At 38.6% G+C, this 24,908-nt stretch overlaps 1 long non-coding RNA gene across 1 annotated transcript; it reads left to right on the top strand.

Moving 5' to 3' along the window:
• The first annotated feature begins 1,164 nt into the window (after positions 1-1,164).
• LOC149917085 (uncharacterized) lies at positions 1,165-24,908 on the top strand. Its single transcript, XR_016468574.1, has 4 exons — positions 1,165-1,261; positions 15,788-15,940; positions 19,543-19,624; positions 24,842-24,908. It is a non-coding gene; the product is annotated as an uncharacterized LOC149917085 (long non-coding RNA).

The following is a 24,908-nucleotide window of genomic DNA, read 5'->3' as shown; positions in this document are numbered from 1 at the left end:
AATATTAAGTCATGCTTATGTTGCATTAAGAGGTGATCCACTGAGCCTTTGATAGTAAGGAGCTGACATCTGTTCCTGCTTCAGGTCCCATGCAGCGAGAGCCATTTTGGACTGGGGTGCAGGTCTTGCATCCTCCCCTTTTGTTATCTCTGGAAGAAGTCCAGAGAAGCACAAGGAGGGTCAGTTTTCCTTTAAATATCATCCCTGGTCTGACCAAATGCACAGATGTAGCTATGCCTGACCATAAAACATATCCATCCGCATATGCAGACTTTCTTTGATTCCAAGGCTTCTCTGGGGGAAAATAGAAATATTTTATTCTCGGAGCCAGAGGGAGAAAGCCATCTAGACTCACCATCAACATGTTTTCTTAACTTTAAATAAGGTTAGAAAAAGAAATAATTCAACCGTGGCAACTCTAATTGGCTACAAGTATAATCCAATAACCTCATTTCACCCATATTGTTAGTTGAGTTAATTGGACCTGCACAGCTACCAGCTAAATATATTGGTGTATGCAAATGGTGAAACTAATTTTCTTCATAAACCTTCCTTGTGCCGAAGTAGGAACTGGGAAGAAGGAATAGGGGAGAAAGAAGGCTGTGCTGACGTTGCTACTTCAAAAGATCAATTCTCTTCCAATTATTTGCTCTCTCTAGATGGACAGAACAGAAAATATAATTAATTCCTTGAAATAGAGAAGGGGAGGGAAGTATTTCATTCCCACTTGAAAAGACTGCAGAACAAAAGTGACTGAGTCTTCAGTTTCTGGGTGCCTTGAATCCAGAGTCCCCCCTACTTCTCACTCCCCCAGTTTCACAGTCCCTGGGTCAAGCAGCCCCATTTTATTTGCAAGATACTGGGGAGAGGGATCCTGCATCAAAATGAGTTTCCGGGTGTTGCAAGGACTTGCATAGCCTGGAAGTAAGAAGGTCTTTACTCTAACATTCATTTCATCAGGGTCTTTTGCAATAGAAGAACTGCAATTTGTATCATGCTGTGTGTCAGACAATTCCATTTCCAATGGTAACCTGAAAGGCCTCCAAGAACATGTCTCCTGGAGTCTGATTTGGAGGAGTGACAGTCAGCCTGTGTACCCTACTGTCTGTACCTTCAGTAATTGCTTTTTTGCCATCACAGGAGGGGGGATCTTTGGAAGTGGAAGCCTGGCCTGATGCCCAGCTACTCCAGTAAGCAAGGACCTGCTTGTAGCGAGGCTTAGGTGCCCCAGAAGAAGATGTGGAAAGCTGATACCATGAAGGTGAGGGGCAGCTTCTGTATAGCTGAGTCTTCGTTCAAATAATTTGGCTTAAATCCTCAACATTTCCCATTACTATTCAGCTGATGCATTGAATTTTTTTTCTGCTGCTTTAAAGCAGTGGGCTTCGTTCTTATAACTGTTCTTTACATTGTGCCAACTTGTGTACTCTCTCTGTTACTCCCATTGATTAGGCTTTGCCACTCGCAGATCAGAAGTACTGCAGGATGTGGAGCATTTCTGATATGCTCTGTGCTCAGTTCTTGCATCATGCCTCCCCCAAAAAGCTGGCAGTAGCCACATCTGCTCTAAGTGTGAGCAGTGCTATGCCCTCATGTCAGCTTCCATCTTTCATTGGCAGTCCCAAATGAGAGGACATACACCTCCTCGGGTATCTTTCAACTGACTTTGGAACAAGCTTGCAGCAAACTGGGACTAGCACCATGAGGGGGAAGGAGGAGAAGCTGACAGTGATTACTATTTGAAATTGATAAGGGGACAGGAAGGAAAAGGAAAAAGAAGTTCTGAGACAAGACTGAATTGTTAATACTTTCCACAGTTACACTTGAAATTCAACACCTGCTAATATTCCCAAGGAAATCATGAGCTCACACACACATGCACACAGGTTTCGTTTCAGCAGTAAATGAAGTCATAATGCGAACAGAAAGCTAACAGCAGGGAAGGCTATGCTTGGCCAGGTCTGCTCGTGGTACAAGTAATACATATGCACCAGTGCAAAAAGCTGGCCCCAGAGAGCAGTTTAGTCTTCCTAGCAGAACCACACGCTGAGAAGCCAACTGTAAATTTTAACTACAGCTTACTACAAAAGAAAGTGCCATGGTCTTCTTTATATTGAAAAGGGAAAGAGATAAGGACAAGAGAGTTGATGTGGAAATCAAATGGAAAAAGGTTAAAACCTGTTTTCCTTTAGTGACTGAGGCAATGAGGCAAGAATTTCCAGTGAAAATACTTGATCTGCCTCACCCAAGGTTTTCATGTGTTCATACTTGAGATAGGGGCAACATTCCACTGGGGTCTGTGCAGAAACCAGGAACAAGACATGGAATTAGAGAAAAAGAACAAAATGTAACAGGGAAATAGATCAGGGAAACTGGAAAGAAAAGAGAGGAAAGGAAAAGAAAGGGAAGGTAAGGAAAAGGAAGGAAAGGAAAGGAAAAAGAATTAGGCACAGCACTGTCTGAGTATCATCTGTTGACTGAGGAGCAGAAGAGTTGCACTGCACTGTGTTCAGCCATGCTTTGTGAACCTTGAACTGGGAGACTGTGGCACAACCACTGCTTCCCTTAATAGGTGGCTGTGTGTTGTGGGGACAGCATAATGTTCTACTGGAATTGCTTAGACATAATAGGTCTTTAGCAACAGCAGTTCAGGAGAATTTTTCCTATCAGATTTTGGGAGGAAGTGTATTCTTCTTTGCCTACATGCTGTGTTCTCATCTTGCAAACAACGCTATTACATCAGAGTGAACTTTTATCAGTTATCACAAACTCCAGTGTCTTTGTAATTCAAAATACTATTAATTGTATTACAGATAGTAAAGCAGTCTGATTTCTTGGAAATGTTTCTTTCCTTTAAATGGTTTGTTCACTGCACAGAAAGGCCCAATACACACACACACAAATATACACCAAAAGAACCAGCCAACAAAACAACCAAAAAAATTGTCCCAAGAGTTTGATTTTTTTTTTTCCTGATTTAGTACAGGAATTCAATTTACTACTCCCATAAGAAGAGTCATTGCTTACTGCAATACTCTGCACAAAGATATGTTCCTATCTGGAATAGTCTTAATCTATCCAGTCTCCCAGACAGTCACAAATGAGCCATGTAACTGATCCTCTTTGTTAAAATACAGACAGTAATAATAATAAAGTTAGAGTCTAAGAAAAACTGAATCTTATAGAAGGAAAAAGTTTACTTTTTTCCTGCAAGAACCCAGTGTTTAATAAAAAATATCCCACTGAGATGGGAAACATTCTGAAAGTTTCCCAACAAGTCTTTACACAGCAAGAAGGATTTAAAATGTTCTCTATTTCCTTTCAATGTTTCTCACCCCAGAAATAGAGCTTTCTTCTCTCAGTCTTAAGCAAGCACTGTAAATATTTGGAGACCCGAATGACTAGATTAGTGGGTGATACCATCATTAACAGTAATGACAGGAAAATGTTAGAGTTGCAACTTTTTATGTTTTTTAATTGGTCTTGCAATTGTATTGTCAAAATATTTACCCAAGGGTGTGATTAATAATAATAGGTGACAGCTTCAATTATCCTCAAACATATTAGAAAATATCAGCTCTCAGATACAATCTTTAAAAGCACATCTTAAGCTGCTTTTACTAGCTCACTATGACAAGAATAAATACAGAGATAAAATTTGCAATTAAAGCACTTGCTTATTTTAATCTTTTTTTTTCCTCTAAGTAGCACGGAGACAAAATACTTATGCACACATCAATACTTATCTGAGGATCACCAAGCATTTTGCATGCAGCTTTCCCAAGTTCTTAATTCAGTCCCTGACACAGACATGACATTGAGAAGCAAAGTCATCCAAGGCTGTGTTAATGATATACAGCCCATCAGAACTTTTAAAGAATAAAAATTAAACATCCAACCCCCTAAATAAAATTGAGTAAAAACATGAGATATCTAACACATCTGAACCGCAGGTTTTTCTTTGCAATCAAACATAAGCTTTCTGTCTCCATATGTTTCATTTCCTTCCATCTCTTGCTTGCATGGTGCATTTATCTTTTTCTGTTTGTTGTTTGTAGTCAGTTCACAGATAATCTTCTCTTCTCCAAAGGAAGAGCAGTTGCTCATAGCCTGAAGGAAGAGGCACATGAGTTCGGTGGCTATGAGACTTTCCGGGCTTTGAAAAGTTCTCAGGAGTCTCTTATCATACGATTTAGAAACGATGTAGCACCTTGCAACACACGACATGCGCAGGCATCAGTGGTCAGAGCACACTTTTCACTGCTTTCAGTTGCATAGCATGGGGCCAGAAGCCCTCACTGTAAGGTAACAAGAGAAAGGAAGGGTGCATCCTGTGTCATAACAGTTCTTGCAAACAAACAGTTCCTGATTTTATACAGGATCTTCTGCTAGTTCTATACAGTCAATGAATCCACATCTCTACCTATGTTCCTTTGAAAATGTTTAAGGCTTTAATAACATATTATTAAAGCAAGATTAGTCTTGTTTAGCACTTTTTTTTATACAACTCTTGATCTCCATCAGTTCACTTAAACTGAGGAATTACGGAAGTTTTGAAGTGATAATGACTAGGTCAGGAAAAGAAAAAGAAAACAAACCAGTTTTTGAGCTCAAAAAAGTTAAAACAGTTGGTTCTCAGACACCAGGAGTGTCGTGGTGACAGGTGTTGTTGGCAATTGGAGGAAGTGCTGTGTATGATCCATAAATGATTGAAAGGATCCCAGATACAAGTGTTCCATCTGTGTTATTTTTAATTGGCATGGCTCCCAGGAATAGTGGCCATGCAAAAGTCATGAGCTTCCTTAAAAAAAAAAAATGCTTGACATCTCCTTACTTGAAGGGCTTTCAGGCAGCATTTCACACAAGCATGTATTTAACATTCAGTGGCTAAACTAATCATGCTGACATACAGGATGGTCCCAAGATCCCAAGAGCTGGGCAATTGCTTAAAGTACTTTTGCCCGTTTTGGAGCTGAGTCATTAAGGAAACCTGAACAACAGACTATGATCTGAATTGGTTTTGCTGCTATTCTAGGCATCAGACAGTCTTCCTCTGATCAAAAACCAGTAAAAAGTATAGAGAAATAAGATTTAATTATTCTATCAGAATGTTCCATTGACCACAATGCTAAATTATGCTTAGTGGTGTACTTCTTGTATGTAGTTTTTTTTTCCTTCACTGATTACACTAGTACCAGATGCAAAATGTATAATGTTCAAGCAAAGGAATTACCTGTCTCAGTAAATATACATGGACAAAAAAATCTCATTTCTTGACAGAATTTTCCTTTGCTCTATTTCATTACAGAAAGGCATTAGTTGCAACGTAAACAATGTATTCTTCATTTCAGTCGATCTGAAAAAAAAAAAAAGGAAAGAAAATGAGAGAGTAAGAAAAATATAAAAATTAAAAACAGAAAGGAAGGAATAGATAAAGAAAGAAGGAATAGGTGCGTGTGCTTGGTGGAGGTGGGGCTGAAAGGATGCTGATCCCTCAAATACTGTGTGCCACATACTGCCGGTGCTTATTCTGCACTTTGATTGTGCAAAGATCTCATTCCTCTTTCTGATCTCACTAATCTGTGCATCTCATTGATTTCCCATGGCAGCGAAGTCAACACATGATGCAGAAAAGACTTATTCCATTTTATACGTTATTTCAATTTTGCTGTCAGTCATTTTCATTGACCTCTGGTTTTGGATCACAAGGCTGAAATAGGCAGAGCATGCAATCTTCTGTATTGTAAATTTCTTGTTTATTTACTAACTCCCCCTTTTCCGCCTCATTTTATTTTCTTTTCCTGCTAGTTTTTTTTTTTTTTTTTCCTCTTTTTTTTTTTCCTGTAGCTCACAAGTGAAAGTTAGCAAACTTCATTGTTGCCTTATGTGATCTTCCACCTGATCCACCAATGTACCCATTGATGGGAAGAAGCTGCCTGGCTGCAGCAGTGTAGGCAGCGTGCTGAGTCTCAACCATATAAATCCACTAGGTAAACACTGTTACCTTGAGCACATTATATCAGGAGATGCATATCCAAAAGATAAAATACAGCATCAAGATGCAAAGGGTGAGAATGAACTTTTGGATATTACAGAAATTAAGGGGAAAGAATAAACATCTCTAGCTCATCTAGCCTAGATGAGAATCCATCAGGCAGCTACATTATCAATCTTATTATATTAAGCATAAGTGTAAACACTGAAAAATTCATGAAGCAGAATGAAACAGTAAAGCCTACTTAAAACCCAGAGCTCCAGTTTGATGTATGCAGGAAGAAGAACAAGGGCAGTTTTACATGTTCTTTCCTTCACAGATTTTTCAAGATGATTTGTATTCATGAAGTTCAAATGCTGGGAAGTGGATCTGTGCCTGTTGTGTAGGGCACACCTTATGGATTAACTTCTAGAGGTTCCTGTCCCTCCTCTCTTGGTGCTAGAGAGTGTTTCCTGCTGCCAGACTACAGGAGAGCAGCCCTGGCTTGTATCAGACAAGTACTAGACTTACCAGAGACAAGGATTATGAGGAGGGAGGTTAGACATTAGGAAAGGGAACAGACTTTCACTCTTGGCTTTCACACTTCGGGGAATGAGGCCATGTAAGAAGCAATGAAGTGACAACTGGGACTTGAACTCCTTTGCTACAATGGACCCTAGTGGGCCCATGACAGTATTTCAGACTTGACTCTGCAAAGTTTAGCAGTCTGTGTGTGAAAATTTCATGTTTTTTTTTTATTGTAGTGTGTATATCCTAGCTACACGTGATAACTATCATTTGGGTATTGCAATATAAGTCCTATTGCAATTGGAGCTTGGCCATTCTGCTAGTGGGCTACTGAGGACTATGGTGCTGCAGGTCTGGAAGCACACGTGTGTGTGGGCACATGCATGTGCATGAGCATTTTGTTCCTCTCTAGTTTCACTCAGCACATTTGCAACTGTGATTCAGTAACAAAGGCAGATAAAACATCCCACTCTCTGAGGATGTGCAAGCAATGCCAATAAAAGAGAGAAGAATCTGAGCTTTGACTCTGTAAGTACAAAGGAAGCAGGCAAATGGTTACTGGGCCTTTTATTACTGAGACTTCAAAGAAAGCCTCTCCACATAAAAAAAGGTGAGGGTGAGTGGGAAAGGAAAAAGTAAAAAGAAAGAACCAACAAAAGAAGTTAACAGTTGAAAAAAAACAACTCACTGATGAAAATATATGGAAAAAACAGTGAATAAGTCAACCAGAACTTCTATGTACAGAGTAAGAGAGCAGACACAAGTTACACTGGAAGCTATTTGTCCCAAAAGAGAGCTGAATTTTTGTTTTGTTTTGTTTTGTTTTGTTTATGAAAACACACGTGAAGAAGAACGAGTTAGTACTTTTATTTATGCATGTACAAGGATAGTTTACCTTGTGCTTGGGGGATTTGTGTTCCTTCAAAGAAACAGAATTTTATCTTTCTGTATTTCATCTCCTTCCATCTGGTTTGGATTCCTCTTTGCTGTATCCCTCAAGGCTCACATGGACAGTCATGGCAATCTGTCTCCTTTAATTACAGTGGAGAGAAGGAAGCCCCTGAAGAACTTTATCTTCCCCCAGCCCCATGGGACATGAGGTCTTAAACCTCGTCTGTAGAAATGTGAGAGAGATGTCCTCTTGCCAGGGCTTTGCATAGGCTCCAGACTGTTGGAATAAGAAGAGATGAGGAAAGTGAGTTGAGACCTCAGTAACCTATTGAGTCATCTTACCCTCTTTATTTGACTCCTCCATAAATAAATAATACTGGAAGTTATTATCTTCCTGAAGCATTGCCCCAGCTAGGCAGTCTTCACAATCTCTGCTGGCCAAAGACTACCTTCTACACTCAAACCAAAATGCTTTCTCTTTTCCTTATCTACAATACTAGGAAATGAAACAGAAAAGCTAGTCCTGCACAACAAGAAACACAACAAGGTTTTTGCCTAGTGACAAAGAATAGTTTTTACTTCATTGTTCAAGAAAGTTCTATTGCAATGTTTTGAAGCCTGTGTTTAAGGTATTTAGTGGTGTGGGTGTTGTGCTTTCATTTCCCTAGAATGGGATTGTATTTGAGTTCTAATTGCAGTGTTTGTATCTTACTGTGACATACTGAAGCCTGAAAATCATCTTTCTCAGTTGTCCTAAACTGAAAATTTTGAATATATTGAAGTTTTGCCCTCACATAGTAGAGGGGACTTGTGAGACAGCCAATCAATCAGTCAGTCCAGAGTACCTGTTAGGTAAGGACATTTCTTTTGGTATATACAGAACTAAAGTTTAACCCAAAGCCTCAGGCAACTACATTTCAAGATTCAAGAACAAAAAGAACAGTGACAAAATATCTACAAACAAAGCAAAGAACAAAACTGGCAAGTAAATTCTGACGGCAGTCACATAGGTTTTAGCATCTCTGGAATGTGTATGTGTGCATGAATATACAAAGACCTACGTGGACATACATACGTGTATGCACAGTGTATTTGAATAAGTTTATATACTTCCCTTACAGTGAAAAGGCCAAAGTTCACAACTAGCCAAAGCTGTCTAAGTCTCTCACAGAATTCCTGTTAGTTTAGGGCCCATACTGATGTATTTTGATGTTTTGCATTTCTACATGGCAAGAATAGGAGTAAAGAATAGGAACAATTTGTTGAGTTCGTCTGAATTTTCCAGCTGGCAGACTGCTGTGACACAGCTGAGCCCAAAGTTCATCTACGTGGTGAGAAGTAGCTATAATATGTAGTGACTGGAGTAAAAGTTAAATTTCATTACTAGGATTTAGGCTAGGCTTAAAACTCAGGAACATTGCATCATTTTAGAAACAGCAGAATTTCCACTGTACTTAGATCTCATGTTATTAGAGACCTGTACTATCTTTGAAAATACTGTATACTTTTTTCAGGTAAGGCATGAAATTTCTTCACATATTATAACAACTTTATTCATGATTCACCAGGACACCCACTGATCTCAAGGCTGCAAGTCTGAAATAATTGTCTCCTTAATACAATTTACTTTTTTTGGACCTTTCTTAGTTTTCATTAGGTTGAAGGATAATACCTTTCTTGAGGGTTAAAAATTTAATTTAATCTCTTTTGAACTGCTTTCTTGTAGCAAGAAATAGAACTTTCACTGCTGATTATTTTTAGTTATTAGATTGACCACAGGGTTCACATTTAACCTCCAGTGACATTGTGGGCAGATACATCTCTGTCATTATCAGCCTGTTTTCTGTCCTTTTCCAGGAATTTTGTATCTCAAGTCAATTGTGTATGGGTTGTTCAATGTGAGAGCCACTGATTTAACACCAAGGCATTTGTTACCTTCACTAGGGCAGCTTTCATTTTTACCCACATTCTTTGAAAATAGCTTATTGTGGAGAAAGGCCCATGGTGAAAAAAAAAAAAAAGATTGCTGGTTGATGTTTAGTAATTGCTACACACCTTTCTGATAAAAGCAATCTTTTCTCTTCTTCTAGTCTTTCCTTAAAATATTTCCTTAGTGTTCTAAAATCCTAGGGAAGGTGTATGTTCTGGAACTATTGCCATGCTCTGTCTCAGGCTCAGGAGTTTTATGGTATATCAGATGATCGACTTTCATCCCAAGTAATGTGATCAGTGTCACTGCTATCCCAGTGATTTCTGCATCCTGGCTTTGCACCATAAGAAATTTAAATTGAAGTCACCATCAACAAAAGATTGCATAATTTTGTTGCTCCTGCTTACTTCAATACAGTCTTGACCAACAAAATATTTTATTTGCCCTTTCATGAGTTATTAAATGTTTTTATAATTCCCGTTTTCCTTCTCTTGCAAAGTAAAAGTACAAGATGACAGATATATTGTAAAATATTTGCGAAAGCAAGTTTTGATGCCATTGAGAACAGTAACAAAGCAAATTCTGCAGTCCTGCCAAATTTCAAATTATCAGATCAGTTCTGGTTTTACTCAGGCTAGATCACTGATTATGGGGAGATAATGTGCAAAACATTATATCACTATTGGGTGTTGTTTTCCATTAGTCTGTAAATTGCAAACATTCTGATTTAGTAGCAGTTTATATTCACTTTGTATGGGTGTAAAATTGTACTCCTGCTGGCCTCAAGGAAGATTAATTCATACCAGCCAAGAACCTGGACCTTACTGTGCTTAGTTCAATGAGGTGATCTTTTGGTAATAAGCAAACTGATTCTACTAATAACACAATCAACACAAATCACAAAGGAAGCACTTACAGCCAGGAGTTTAGTAAGATTCAGAAAAGGATTGGATATTTATATGGACAATAAGTTTATCTGGGATCAGCCTGTCTGTTAACCTCCATCACTCCAAATCTTCTGTAGAATCTGAAACCTTCTGTAGAATCTGACAGTTTGATCCAAATCTTATTTTCAGTGAAGTGAGCTGCTGGTGTGAGGTACTGAGGAGTATGACTTCAGCACCTTGTATTTTCACCACTATTTCAAGGAAATATGGTGTACCACAGTGTCCTTGAATATGATACAGTCATCAAATATAGCCAACTGATGTTGGACCACTGTCTCAGGGTGTGAAGAGTCACCTTTGCATCATTTTTGTTTGAGTATTTACATCTTTACCACTAGATTTCACAGGAGTGAATGAAAGTTATGCTGTTTTTTGTTCCTGTTTCTATTAATTAAAAGGGGACTTGGGTACTTTGACAAGAGACACTGGGAAGGAGTCAGCAGCATTGGTCTAGGGAGAGACATATGAAAGAGCAGTACTGGTCAATATTTTATCTCACATTCCAAAGTGAGATAAAACTTGATATTTCAGAGTTTAAGCCAATTTTACCTGAAAGTGATTGAATGAAACTTTGTGGGAAACACGTTTTGTCATAACTGCTCACTGTACCTGCCTTCCTCTAAAACCTGCAACTGTAAAGGACAGCATACTGGAATTTGTGTCCTTTCAATTGATTGACCGACATGGCAATTGTCAAATCTTATACTTCTATGAAATTGTGTCCTAAAAGTAGATCAAAACTTAAATGTTCAGCTTGCTTTCTTCAGTGAGAGGCATGCAGCCTGTTTACAGGAATTTGTTCCTTGATCTGAGCTGCTGATGTTTCAGGAGGAGCTCAGGGGCTCACAGTACTTTCACTCCATTTGCCACAGGATTAGGTTCACAGTCAGTTGTATATACGTGTACTGACCCTAAGCTCTGCAGGACAAAGACATAAAGGGCTGATTTGTGTATTTAGGAGGAAGAAGTGCAAAGTCTGGCACAACAGAGGTTAACATGCTCTCTGAGAGGTCCCTGTGGAATCTAATTTGGTTATTGAATTTATATGCTGGGCTACATTCCAGTCTGTTACTAGCTTCTTGTTTGAGCAGGCATAAATTCCTCGAAAAGTCATTTTGATTTTTGCATCTGATGAATTACTCCTGTACAGCTGCTATTTTTCTCTCCTTCCATCCATATTTTTCTTATACCAATGCCCATCTTTTTTTCTCAACATTACTATGTTGACAAGTACCAATGTTTAAGTTCAGACTGAAATCACTATTGAACTGCAGCAGCCCACCCTTTCATTTTAACAATGATCTGGAAGAGTAAGATTGCAGTGGGACCTTAATTTCCCTTGTTAGAGCTGTAGCATTTGGGGCTGATGAAGTTCACAGTAAACCTGTCCCAAATGAACCTCACCTGATATATTATCTATCAAGACAGTATAACAAACATCTGGCAGAGACAGAAATCTGTATGCAGAGAGGCAGCAGTTACTAAGCTGCTGAGGTGCTGTGCATTGCACTTGGGGAGTTCAGCCGAAAGGAAGTAGAATCAGGCTTTACACTCATTGAATATGGAGACACAAACTGCCCATGGGCCCAAAGGACTGTGCAAGGCACACTGTGAAATGAATTACTTCAGTTTGCCGAGCTGCAAAGCAACTGTGTGCCCTTTCTGAATATTTTGAAAAAATAAAGGTCTGGGCTGAAAAGAGGCCACAAAAAAGATTCACTATTACAGTATGCCAGTGAACTACTATGAAAACCAATGCCAGCTAAGACCACAGAAGATGAGTGCAAAACATTGACTGGCGAGTATGGATTGATGGGTGTGTGGTGTTCTGTCACCCAATGCCACATGCATGGCAGCATGCGCAATACAGCTTCAAGTCTCTGAGAGAAAGAAAAATTCCTGTACTTGAAGCAGTTCACAAGGCATCCTTTCCTCCTCTTGGCTGGGATTATGTTTCTCATTAATATTCAGCCCAATCTTACACAGATTCCTGCATTTCCTTTCCAAGACACATTCACGTACCTTTTCTGTCCAAGATGAGGTACATTCCTTTAAAGCATGGATTTCAAGGACTTTGTTTTCTTCAGCTGAATAGGTTTAGGGTTTTCCATGAGAACCTAAGAACTGAAGCTGTCTATCTTTGTCATGGAGGTCATCCCGAGACCTGTCAGTGCCAACCCTGGAAATATTATCTGCTCTTGATTTACAGCAGGGTGGAGGGACTTTATTTGGTTTCTTCCAGTGTTTCTCCCATGTAAGGGGCCTTTCTCGTGTCATTTTAGGGTATGGGACAAATTGCTAAATTTGTAGAGTTTGAAAGGAACAAGTCCGAGGATTCCTTGTTTTGTTTTGTTTTGTTTTTGCTAACAACAGTCTAACACAGTTTTAATAGAAAACAGATATGCCATGGGGTTTGTACAGCTCCAGTTTGTCTGGTGAGCAGACAAATCAGCATACAGCTGGGAGGAAAATGAGCTATGGGGAATCTTGAGTTCTTTGGTGAAGATGCCTAGAGAAGAATTCATCTTCAACTGGAAGCAGCTTGCCAGAAAGAGACTTTGGCATCAAAAATGAGATACGAAAGTGTCCCCTTCTCATCTCAGGGATTGGAGATAGCTTGTAGATCAGAAACCATTCCCTGGGTTAAGAAGGGCTGTGTGTGTTTGTTGCACCATTCCACAGACAGAAAATAGGTCCATTACCAGTCAGCACTACCTCCAGGCAGCCCAGCTCCATGACCTTTACAACACACAGTTTTCTCTGCTGAAAGGCCATTTCCCCAGCAGTTGCTGAATCATCAGCTCCGGTTTACCAGAACTGTTTTCCTTAGTAGAAAGGATCCCTTGACATCTCAAGTTCATGTCCTGAATGGAATTTTTATTCCTCTTGTTTCTCAGTTTTTCAATAGATAATGTTGTGTCTCACATTTAAATTTTGGTAAACGGAGAGGTGGAATGTATGTAAGCGTGGGTTTGTACTGTATGAGGCAGAACAATGCACTTCATTATGTTAAGCATGCGTGACCAAACTGTATCCCATCCAAAGACATTTTTCGGATGTAGGAAATTCCAGAGACTGACTCACAACAGCCTTTCACAAGACAGATTTCTCCCAAACCGTGCCTCATTCAACCCATAACTGCTTCAACTCACATCCTATTCTAAGTGCAACCTCTATTTTGTTATGACACAGAGGAATTTATCCTCTTAATAGGCAGGTGAATAATAATATAGGTGTGTTTTCTGCCTCTGATATTCAGTTGCAAGATCGGGGACAACACAATATAGATAACGGATAGGTATGTAAAGCAGATAAATTCACCGAACCATTGTGTTGGTGGTCACTCATCAGTTTCCTAATTTTGTCTGTCTCTGAAGTCTTTCTTCCACACATGGTTCACTCTTCTGGTTAGTTCTGGTTAGTATGTTTATAGTGGCAAAGTTCCAGTCATGGAGAAACAACTGGTATCACCAAAATAATTCTTTTCCTGGTAGTAAAACCACTTCCCAAAGTGACATGAATGCTACTAACAAAAGGGCTCTTTTGCTGAGATGAGTTGCATCTGCAGAGGGAGTTATGACATTCAAACTGTACAAAGTTGAATTATCCTGTTTTGACTGTGAACAAATGGGGCATCTTTCAATGTCAGTGCAATAGAATCCCAGTGGTACTTGCTATGCAGGAAAATTCAACCATGAAGTTAAGGCGTAATTTAAAAAAAAAACTCCTTTACTTGAGTGGCAATGTAACAACTCTCACTTTCAGCTCCAGCAAAATAATTTTCCCACTCCTCAGTTTAGTGACTGATGTGAAATGAGTTTCATGGTGCTAATATTTTGGTGATCTTTCAAAGCAGATGTCATCCATGGATCACCTCTGGTCTTCACATGCTCTCTCTTCAAATTTCCTAATGAGAGTAAGAAGGGAACTCTACTTCCAGATTTGAGGGAATTACAGAATCATATTTTTTGTTGATCAGACTGATATGGTTTACGACTTCCATCAACATATTGTTTCAATTCTGTGAATTCTTGTCTCAGATTTTTTTCCAGCCATACAAAAATTCTAATTCATTCCACCTCATTTAAGTCCCACTCTACTGATTCTGTGTGATGACTGTCACATAGTTCATACAGGTGAACGGTGGCAAGAATGACTGAAGCAGATCCACATCTGCGTCCAAAGTGGAGTTTGTGCCTTGATCTAGGCTTAGACCAAATCCTATTGGCAAATTACAAGGAGGAATCTGATCTTTTTTGGGTAAGACATCCAGCTGGGATGCTTGTCTGCCACTGAGTGCTAAGAGGCAGTTTCTTCCCCTTTGTGGAAGAACAAAATTCAGGTAAACCTTAGACTGTGGGCTCTGTGGCTGCCAAAGAGACAACTCTTACCAACCCAGTGAGACTGCCAGGATGCTGGAGTGCCTGGGAACAGAGCCAAGCTCTTCTGAGTCACAGCCCAAAACATGCTCCTTGCTGATAGTAACACCCATAAAAATCACAAGACATCAAATGAAGTGTTTTGTACAGAAAACAAGTTAAATCCATTTAGCCAATGAAGAGCTGTTAGAATGTTCATATAAAAACTAATTTGGGATATTATTTCTACGTTAAAACCTTATTTAGTATCATAGCTATGTAACATTAATACTGTTTTTTCTGTAGTTAGTAATGCTGGGACTTGAGGTTATTCATACCTACAGTATGTTGAGGTAATGGACTACATTAAATTGCAACTCACTGGAGATTTATTATGTTAAAATGAACACTGCATACAGTGCAGTAACTCACAGAGATAATAGGAAACATGCTACTGGTACAACAATTTGCTTTTCCCAGTTTGGGATTGTAACATCAGTTACAATCAGTTACAATAGTGGGTGGCTTAATCAGGAGGCTTACTGTATGACTCCACTGAAGGTCATTTTTGCTTAGGATAGGTATTGCTTGGAATGCAGAATAGCAGATTTAAGCCGGTAATGTTTGACTCTAAATAAGTGTAAACAGTGCAACTGTTTTCACAGTAAATATTTGCTTGAGTATAAAAAATTGTATTTTGTTTTAATATGGTCTTGCCCATTTGTGTTTTCTTTCTAGTAAATGACTATGGAATGAGAACATGCATAGAATCAATGAATTTTAAACAAATATCAAATAATGTACATCCCTTAACTCCTTAATTTTTTTTTAATACAAGAAGCTGAAACCTAAGAGAAATTTTCTTGGCTCCAGGGAAGAGTTCAATGCCGTTTGTTATGAGCTTACAAAACTATTCTGTGTGTGTCAAACAATGTAGTTTATTAACATTAAGAAATCAAAGTAAATATTTCTTCCGTTAGTCACAGTCTGCATAGAGAAAACCTACCTCTGTCTCTGTGAAGGAATTATTTTCTTCTTGAGACTTCAATTTATGAAAAACAAAATAAAGAAATACAGTCAGGTCTTTCTGGGAGCCAGGAAAATGTCCACAACTTCAAGAAAAATATCAGATGAATTTTGTTTTTTGTTTCATTTCCAGAAACAAGACTCACCGACAGTTTTTGTACCATCGCCACCACAGTTTGTATCCACAACATCAAACAGAAGTTGGCCTTTATTTCTCTGTTGCTAATGTGTATGGAGAGGCTCTCATGGACTTCAAAGGAATTATGATTTGTGCCTTCTGAAAGCGGTAAGTATATAGATCTGTGGAGGAACTATGCTGCATTGTAATTATTTATTTGATTTGTATTTATATATATCTATATTTGTTATGCTGGAAGGTCACTGCAAGCCCACTGTGACTCCTGCCTGTAAAGAACCTTCCAGCAAAAACCACTCAGAGCACCAGCTGGTTGAAAAGACCTCATCTCCCATCTCCCTGCTTGTCTCTGCTGATGTGAACACTGAAATATTCAGTAACAGACTTTAAGTAAAATTGAAAAAGTGGAGGAAAAAATACGCTACCAACAGGCAAAATACTGGTGACATTTTTAATATTGAAAGATAAGACAACAGTAGGGCAAAACTGAAATCCATTTTGCATGTCAAAGAACTGGTTGCGTTTAATTTGCTTGGGATATTTTACTAGCTTTCCATTTCTTACAGAAGAAATTCAAGGTTATGAAAATCATTGCTATTATGAAATGTTCTTAAGGACTTGAGACAAAAGAGAATAAAGCAGAGAAAGGCTTTCCAACTTAGTTTTGACCAATGAAGTCTTTTGTGAATAATTTTTCTACTCGATTTGTCTTTGAATTAATATTTAGGAAGTCAGGATGGGGCACTGTAATAACAAACAAACAAACAAACAAAACATTACCACAGTTTTTTTTTTTTTTTTTATTTTATTTTAAGAAATTCTTAGATCACATTTATTCTAAACTAGCTGAATTTGTATGAATGGTTCCCTAAGGACATGGCAGGACTTAAATGTCTGAAGTCTTGAGCTAAATTTGACTTTGCTTCTTGGTTGATTATTTCATAATAAACTTCTTTTTCCTTTAAACAACCTGATTTTAGTCAAATCTGTACAAGAACAGCATCATTTGGCCTCTTGATATGAAAATCAGTAACGGGGGAACTTCAGAAGCTTCTGAAAGGCCATGATAAGCCTCTGAATTATGTGAGGTTTATTAAGGGATTTCAATAGGGTTCTCTGGTAGCATCCACGGATTGGAGGGACAGAAATAATCGAGCTCCAGGGACGGCGAGACATGGCAGGATCCAGGCACAGGGCTTGCTTCCCCGATAGTGCTACCATTTTGGCTTTTGGCTCTGCAGTTGTTTATCCACTAGAGGTCTGTGTGTGCCCTGGAGAGCCTCTGAATACAGCCGCACAGGTCCTGCCAAACAACCTGTTCCCTCATTTTAGGAGAAAATCCATCAGCAGTATTCAGCAACACTGCTCCCTTTCTTGTGTGCCATTCCATGCTGATTTCCGTGGCTTGGTTCAAAAAGTCTCCCCACATTTCAGATGGTTACATTACATCTTTTTAGAGGCAAATTTTTTTTTTTTGTCTTCTTTTTTGTGTTGGTGGATTGATTTTTATACCTACAGGCTTACTGAAATATGATTTCCTTAATTTTTATTTGGAAACAAACAAAAAGAAAACAAAAAAACCAAAACAATCTCTCACAATCCCCCGCCTCCCCCCCCAGATAATTACACTTTTTAAAGTATAAAGGGATTGCTTCACAGTGGGGATTTTCAAACTGAATGACTTCTAGGGTCTGCTTCCCCTTCATCACCATTATTTTTTTCAATTTGTGGAAAATTAAAAGAAAATTAAACAATCAACCTCCCTCCCTGTCCAAGATACAGATAAACAAATGCCCAAATCCAAATAGTATGGGTGTGGAGGAACATATTTTTGTCTGATTTATTTTCACTAGTAATCTGAAATGGCATTGTTCCCTCAGATTTAATCTTGATAATATGCAGTGCTGTGCAAAACAAAAGAGATCAAATCTTTGTTTCAGACCGTGTTGAAAAGCATATGCTTCCTTTCACATTTGATTCATAGGACTGCCTGTCATTAAATGCAAGTCTGTCTGGGTAAGGCAGCTTGAAGGTGAACCGTGCCATTATTACCCATAGAGGATGTTTTCTTCCTTGGTGTCCATGTCATTTGTTGCTCCATGGAAAGGGAAAGGTTAATCTCAGCATCCAGAAGTGAGAGAATCCTCAGGCTGCTCCAGATTTCAGTGACTAACCCTGTACAGCACCCTGGCAGATGGAAGGAATTCAAATGACAGCTTTAAACTAGTTTAGCTTTTATAAATCATGCTTATTCAGTGTGTATTTCAGCAGAAAATCACAAAGTTTTTATTTTCAAATAAGATAGGAGTGCAAAATTTACACTGGTGTAACTCCAGAAACATTAATCAAGGAACGGATAAATCTTCTGGCTCTTTCTGTATGCCTAATCCAGCAAGAAAATGACTACAGCTTGGTTTGATGTCTTGTAAACATCTGCCTGTTCATTTAAATTCTACCTGCACACCAAGACACGGAAATTTATTTAATTTTATTTTTAATTTAAAAAGTTGTTTTATTAAAGTAAGAAGCAGAAATAACCAATTTCAGGAAATTGATAAATGTGGAACACCAACAAACTGCAAAGTGCCATAAATCTTTCTCCAAAGAAATTCACTTGTCTCAGTTCTGCTGAATGTATACTAGCTTCGATACTGAGTGTAACTACTGACAGAGAAAGTTACTTCACTGGTTCTGCCATAAATTAGAACAAAATATGGCCCACTACCTAAATGGAGAAATATAGAAATTTATTTTATGATGCAAGGGAAGTCATTTGAAAAATATAGTGTCATCATAGAGATATTTTTTTATACAAAGGTCACAAATGCAGGTACTGAAATTCTTGGCTACTGAAGCCTTCAAAGTAATAGAATAATCACATTGTCTGTTTGAGAACAGTACCTATGATTAGGAAACTTCTTGAAAAATTAATGTGTGAGTGAAGGTGGTAGAGATTTCCTGGTTTCACTGAAGAGCTGAGTGATTAATGATACTAAACTGGTCTTTTGTTAACTAGTATATGTCATAAAATGGATCAGTCCAGATTAACTCAGCCCATTTTTGGCATTGGCAAGGTACAGAGATGCTAGCTGGAGAGCAGATATTCAGAAGAAAGAATTAATCTCTGCTCAAATCAGTGGAAGTTTTGTCTTATTAAGGGCAGGCAGGACATTTTAACGTTAAGTGAGTAAAGACAACACACACACCTGACAAGCTCCAGAGGTGGAATTATTTGCAGAAAAGAGCTAGAAAGTGGTTTTGAATAATGAATGCATTGAAGAAACTAATGATCCTTAATGGAACTAAGATTTCATCCATGGCATTCATGGGCAGATTAGTGACATCAATATGTGGAGATCAATTGATGTTATTCTGAATTTATTAGACACTGTGTTCTTCACGTCTTTTCCTCAAGGAAAGAGGTTAAAAAAAACCTAACAATTAAAGATTTTAGTTAAACAAACAAACAAGACCAAAAGCCTGTGTAATTCTCACTTAAGGAGTTTGATTTTATTGGGATTTGACCAAAGTGAATCATAATTAAAGTGGTAGAAGAAAATCAATTTAAATAAAGAAAACTGAGGAGGTAACAAGATGCAGCTTGGTTTTAGGCTGTCGATTGGAAATAACAGTGAAAGATTAATATTACATGGCGCTGTGTGTCATTAAGCAGAATAGAGCCAGCATGTATCTTTTGATGTTTCCATGTAATTTTTTAACTCCTTTTTATCTTCTTTATTTTTTTCCTCCAGCATCTTCGGTAATCACCTTTTCCTACAGCCTGAAGACAGTGAATGCTTTCTGGTTTCTTTCCTTCCACATGTCCCAAATCAGGTATGAGGAAACAGAAAGTTTACCCCAGGGTAAGCTAAGGCTTGAGGAGTGGATGGACACACTCAGGTATTTGGGTAGGGTTCACGTGGGATCCCTCATGCACTCCTGTCATGTCACCATTTGAACAAAAAAGTTTCTAATAACAGGACTATTGCAGGAAGCAAAATTATTTTATTCTAGTCTTCAGAATATAAAACATGGAGTTCACGACTGATCTAGAAGCTGGTTGGTGACTAAATATCAGTGCTCATGGCCCTGCTACACATGTGCAAGCAAACAGAAAGTAGAAGCAACCTTTACACTTAGCCATGCAGATACACAGTGCTTGAAAAGAAAGACCACTGAGCTAAAGGAAAATCATTAGTTGAACCATGTGAAAGGAAGGGAATAGAAAAAAGAATGTGAGAGAGAACTGAGAGCTTTTTTTTTTTTAATTTTAAGAATCGACAAATCAAGAAAAACAATGACTTTGGCTAAAAGCTGATTCTAGCTTAATGTGCAAGGGAGGTAGTTAATTTTTTTCAAAGCAATTTATAGTTAACAGTGAAAAAGGTAAACAGATGGCAATCAATAACCCTGGGAAATTGTGATGTGCAGAAAAAAATAACAGGAGGCTACAAATAGAGAAAAATCCATGCTTGTAAGTCATACAGACTTCTTCCCTTGCAGTTATTAGGAGCTAAAGTCCCTGCAAAACATATTCCTCTCAATGGTAGAGAGATAATAAAACACTTTTTGGTGCAAAGATAGCAGAAATTTTTCAGAGAACACTTTTGTCCTGTAGGTGAAAAGATGCATGTGATGAACTTAATCACACAAAGATGAAGAATTTTTCAACTCACGAATAAAATGAGGATGTTGGGCAATTTCTCCTGGAGAATATTTTTGCATCAAGTGATAAAGTCAAAGAGTTTAGCCCCCTCAAAAATGGAAAGAGAATAGAGGAACAGATGTCTGTCCACCTAATCTTAGAGTGCAATTAACTTTAGCTGTCTAGGAAACCTGCAGGAGGCAAAGATAGTGCTAATGTTGGACTGGTACTCAAAAAGAAGACAAATATGATGAACTACTAGATGATGGTAGGTGAAAGTGCAGCTACAGTTATTAGTCTGCTTAGCTCATCTCCCATGGCTTCCAGGCACACTTCTGGAAAGGATAGACTAAGTTTTCAGGACATAAGCACTGAAAAAACAGCAATATATTTACCCTCAATTGGAGAAGATATTTGCTAAATTTTAGGGAGTTAATAGGGAGCAATTATGTAGGGAAAGATTCTGTGCGTGTGTGTGCAGATGGAAATTTGTTGTGCACTTTATAAAGTGTACTCACGAAGAGAAAAACAATGGAAGATATTGAGAGCCTCTTTTGTCTGGAAGAGAGAGGCACCACAAGATGGGAATGCAGAAACTGAATTAAGACTCAAAAAAGCTTTTCAGTAAACATGGTAATGCTGATTAACCGCCAGAACAAAGTACAAGGAAAGGGATAGAGATGAAGTCTCTTCAGATTTTACAGTAGAGGCTGAAAGCTTTTCTAGGAGACAAGCTTTAATCTAAGACAAAGAGCACTTTAGTCAGATACAAGTTATTGTACTCTGGGCTGGGTAACTGAGGGAGGTTTAGTGGCCTGGGATGTTTCAATGAGGAAACAGAGATCTCTTTTGAGCTCACTCTTGTGAATATGTGTGATTCCACATGACTCCTTTTGCAGAGCTTTGCCTACTTACTGCTATACAGAAGCTGATAACACACATCTGATTCTACATTTGTTTCCAATAAGGGCTACTCTGTGGAAAACTTCATAAAATAAAACCTACCTGGAGAGCTGTCTGTTTTTCCCAGGAGCTCACAGCTCTCCACTCTGTGTCTAAATCCTGGCTTAAGCCAATCTTTTTGCCACCAGCTCTTGTCAGGCTGTTCTCCTGCTGGTTAAAAGTTCTTTATTATCTAGAAATACTCTCAGTGCTTCCCTGCAAGTATTTTGTCACTTTTTACACTTCCCTTGACAAATTAGGTGCATATTAATGGGAATTCAAGTTACAAAACAGGACATCTCATTAGGAGCAGGCTTTTTTTTTTTTTTTTTTTTTTTTTAATAGACAAAAAAAGTAATTGTGGTGGATGCATACCAGGATTGTAGGTAAGGTGAAGGATGCAGATTTATTTGTGCATTAGAACCTTTGCATTGTGAGAAATTTCGCCATTGTTTAGCAAAAAGCAAAAGTAGGATTCTGAAGCAGATAATTCCATCCCCTCATAAGTATGCAACAGAACTCCCATTTAAGTGAATGGAACACTACTAGGGTAGCATATATCACTGCTTTATATTCCAACCTAAAATACTGTTCTCAATTTTCCACTTGCTTGGTGTCTTGTCATTTATAGCAATGCAAACAGAATGCAGTGTAGGTATAAAACACCATTAGGTCAGATTTTTCTAGCCATTAATATTAGCTGTAGCATCTGGTAACCTATTTATATTAGCTTTACATAGCATAAATGAGTGTATTTATACAAAATAAAGTGCAGACGTGTTCCCATTATGCTTTTATTCTCTCTTAAAAAAAATCCTGCTTTCTTTGCAATATAATCCAGGTATACAGAATTTTCCCTTTCTAATGCTTTTCTGTAGATATTACTATGAACATTCTCTATTCTCCATTGGTTTATGTTAAACTGCTTTACTGTGCATTCCACACTGAATACTTCTAATATTCAGAAAGAGCTCATCTTCTTCCCTGTTAATATCAAATCACCTATAATGGGTCCAGAAGAGCCATATCCTAGTCCTGTTTTTGGAACTAACTTCTTTGCGACCTCGGATATTTAGTGTATTTACAGCTGTAATGTTTCTAAATTTCAGCTGCTTAGTATAGATTTAAAAGATAATGAAGCAGGATACTTGTGTGCAATGTGTTATCAAGAAATTCCCTCACTCTTATGGTCCACACATCAGCTAGCTATAAGCTTGATCAGTTCCTTAAGAATGATGAATAGTGTAAAAATTTGCCATATTCCTTTCTGCCAGCTGCTCGGAAAAGCCTGTTAAAACTCCATAAAACAAGTAAACCAAGTTCAGTTACGCTCTGCACTTTTCCAGTACTGCTGCTAGCACAAAAATTGATTGATTGTTCTTTGTGCTAGTCTAAATCTTGCCTGTTCACCTGCAAAGTACTGCTCCCTAGTACTTTTTTTGTTGTCCTCAGCAACATCCTGGTGAATGTTTTTTCTAGTACAGGGATTTCTCTGTAATTCTAGCACTTGATTGCTTCTTTTCTCCTCTGCTTGCTAATCTCATTAAAAGATTCATGCCTTGCCTCAGCATTGTGTCCCTCAGTTATTGCCCAGAGTTCTGCTCTTCCTCTGTCTCTCCCTGGAGAAAACTTAAATATGTCACCTCCTTCATAACGCAGGGCTGTGCATGCAGAATGAGGAGAGTTCAATAACCCCTTCAATATTTACTTGTGCTCGCTGGCTGCGTCAGTATATGATGCCCTGCTTTGAGGCTGGTAGGGTATTAAAGTAACAGCATACCTGGCTCACTTCAAGTGTACAGCAGTGCTGGAAAATTGCTTTGCATCTACAGCATTCATGGTAGTAATGATGGAGAATGCACGTGAGTAGTAATGAAGTGAGAGTGCAGCCTAATCTTGCTATGGTGTATGAATGTCTTGCTGTAGTTGACAGTAGAAAAATGAAGTTGAGATCATCTTGTAGTGGGGAAGAAGGTAAAGCATGCATTTGGCTTTGCAAGAAGAAAGGTTTGTAATCATGTAGACAATCTGGAGGAGAAACTATTTTTGGTAAACACCAAGTATAGAATCACTGAACATACAAATGGAAAGTTTAGAGTTAATGTGAACTGTGAATGTATAGGTGAAGCCTGCCACTGCTGTGCTGACACTAAGGAGATAAAACTGTTATATTGCTACCAAAAATGAGTGAAATTTCAGGAAATCTAGACCAAAAGTAAGAGAGAGATTATGGCATATGTGGGTGCTAGCTGCCTGTCAAAATGAGAAAGCCAAAGTGAAGGAGAACAGATTAACTTCTCCTGTGTAAGAGGAATGGGACCTGGTGGAAAAGGAAAGGAAAAATAGATATTAAGTGTGGTAAAGAGAGAAGAGAGGAATGAATAAGGGTAAGAAACATAACGTAGCAAAACATAAAATATAATGCAGGTGTCATTTTAGTCTCTACATAGCTGAGAGGGTATCTGGATTTAAGTTGTTGATAGTGAATAGATGCAGGCAAACATCTGAGTTTTATTTAAAGAAGTTATAGATTTGGTGACGGATTTTCTGAAGAGTGTTTGAGGGCTGGAGCAGTTCTGGAGATGTAAGGAGAGTCAACTTCAAAATATAACAGGTAATAAACAGCCTTTGGGAAAGAGAAACAGTGCCAGGATTACAAAGAAACACAGAGCTTCTCCAAGCAGACAGTGAGCATATGGTGAGGACGTAAACAAGCTATTGAGGAAGATTAACCATCATGAGTAGGTATTGCTTCCAAGAGATATGCTGCATTCCCTGGAGTAGAAAAACCCCAAAGGCATTTTTTGTGTCTGGGAAAATATCTTACATGTGCCTGACTGTACAAATAGCGATCCAGCAAAATACCACTCTTTCCAATGGAAGAGTTCCCAGTGTAGGGAGACCCTACTCCTTATTGTGGCCCATGAGGAACTGTTCCAGCACAGCTGCTGTTGGACGAATTGTCCTCACCTGCAACCAGAGCCACACTCATTTCTCTTTGCAGCACTTCCTTCTCAAGTTTCTGGCTTTAGTGGTTTCTTTGTGATAGGCTGCTTGTCACTTCCCAAGTGGTTAACAAGCTGCAGGTGGTGGATAAGAGTCCTTATTGAATGCTAATGACTCCCTGAGAGAAGCACATCTACTGTGCAAGAAGTGCTTTTGGGTTAGGTGCAGGATTGACAGCTGACCTTAGGTAAGCGTGTAAGGGGGGCACCAGGCCAAGCTGTAGGAGATCCCTCAGATGCTGTGAATAAAAGTTGAACAGATTCCTTATACAGAGGTGAAAAGATACTGATCAAAGTGTCATAAAAACAATGTTGACAGTAATTACTGTTATTCACTGTCCTTACAAAATGATGCCTGCTCACACCTGTGACAGCCAGCGTCGTCCCCACTCTGGAATGGTGTGTGGAGTTACTCTTTCCATTAAAGGTGTGTTATGGCATTGTTTCATTTCTCCTCAGTGTCTGAATGAGCCTGAACAATGATGAAATGCCTCCCAGGGGAGTTGGCAGCTTTCTGAAGACTGAA

The sequence above is a fragment of the Phasianus colchicus genome, chromosome 8, assembly GCF_987193195.1.
Source record: "Phasianus colchicus chromosome 8, bPhaCol1.hap1.1, whole genome shotgun sequence".
NCBI classification, from domain to species: Eukaryota; Metazoa; Chordata; class Aves; order Galliformes; family Phasianidae; genus Phasianus; species Phasianus colchicus.
This window is presented reverse-complemented; position numbering and strand designations above follow the sequence as displayed.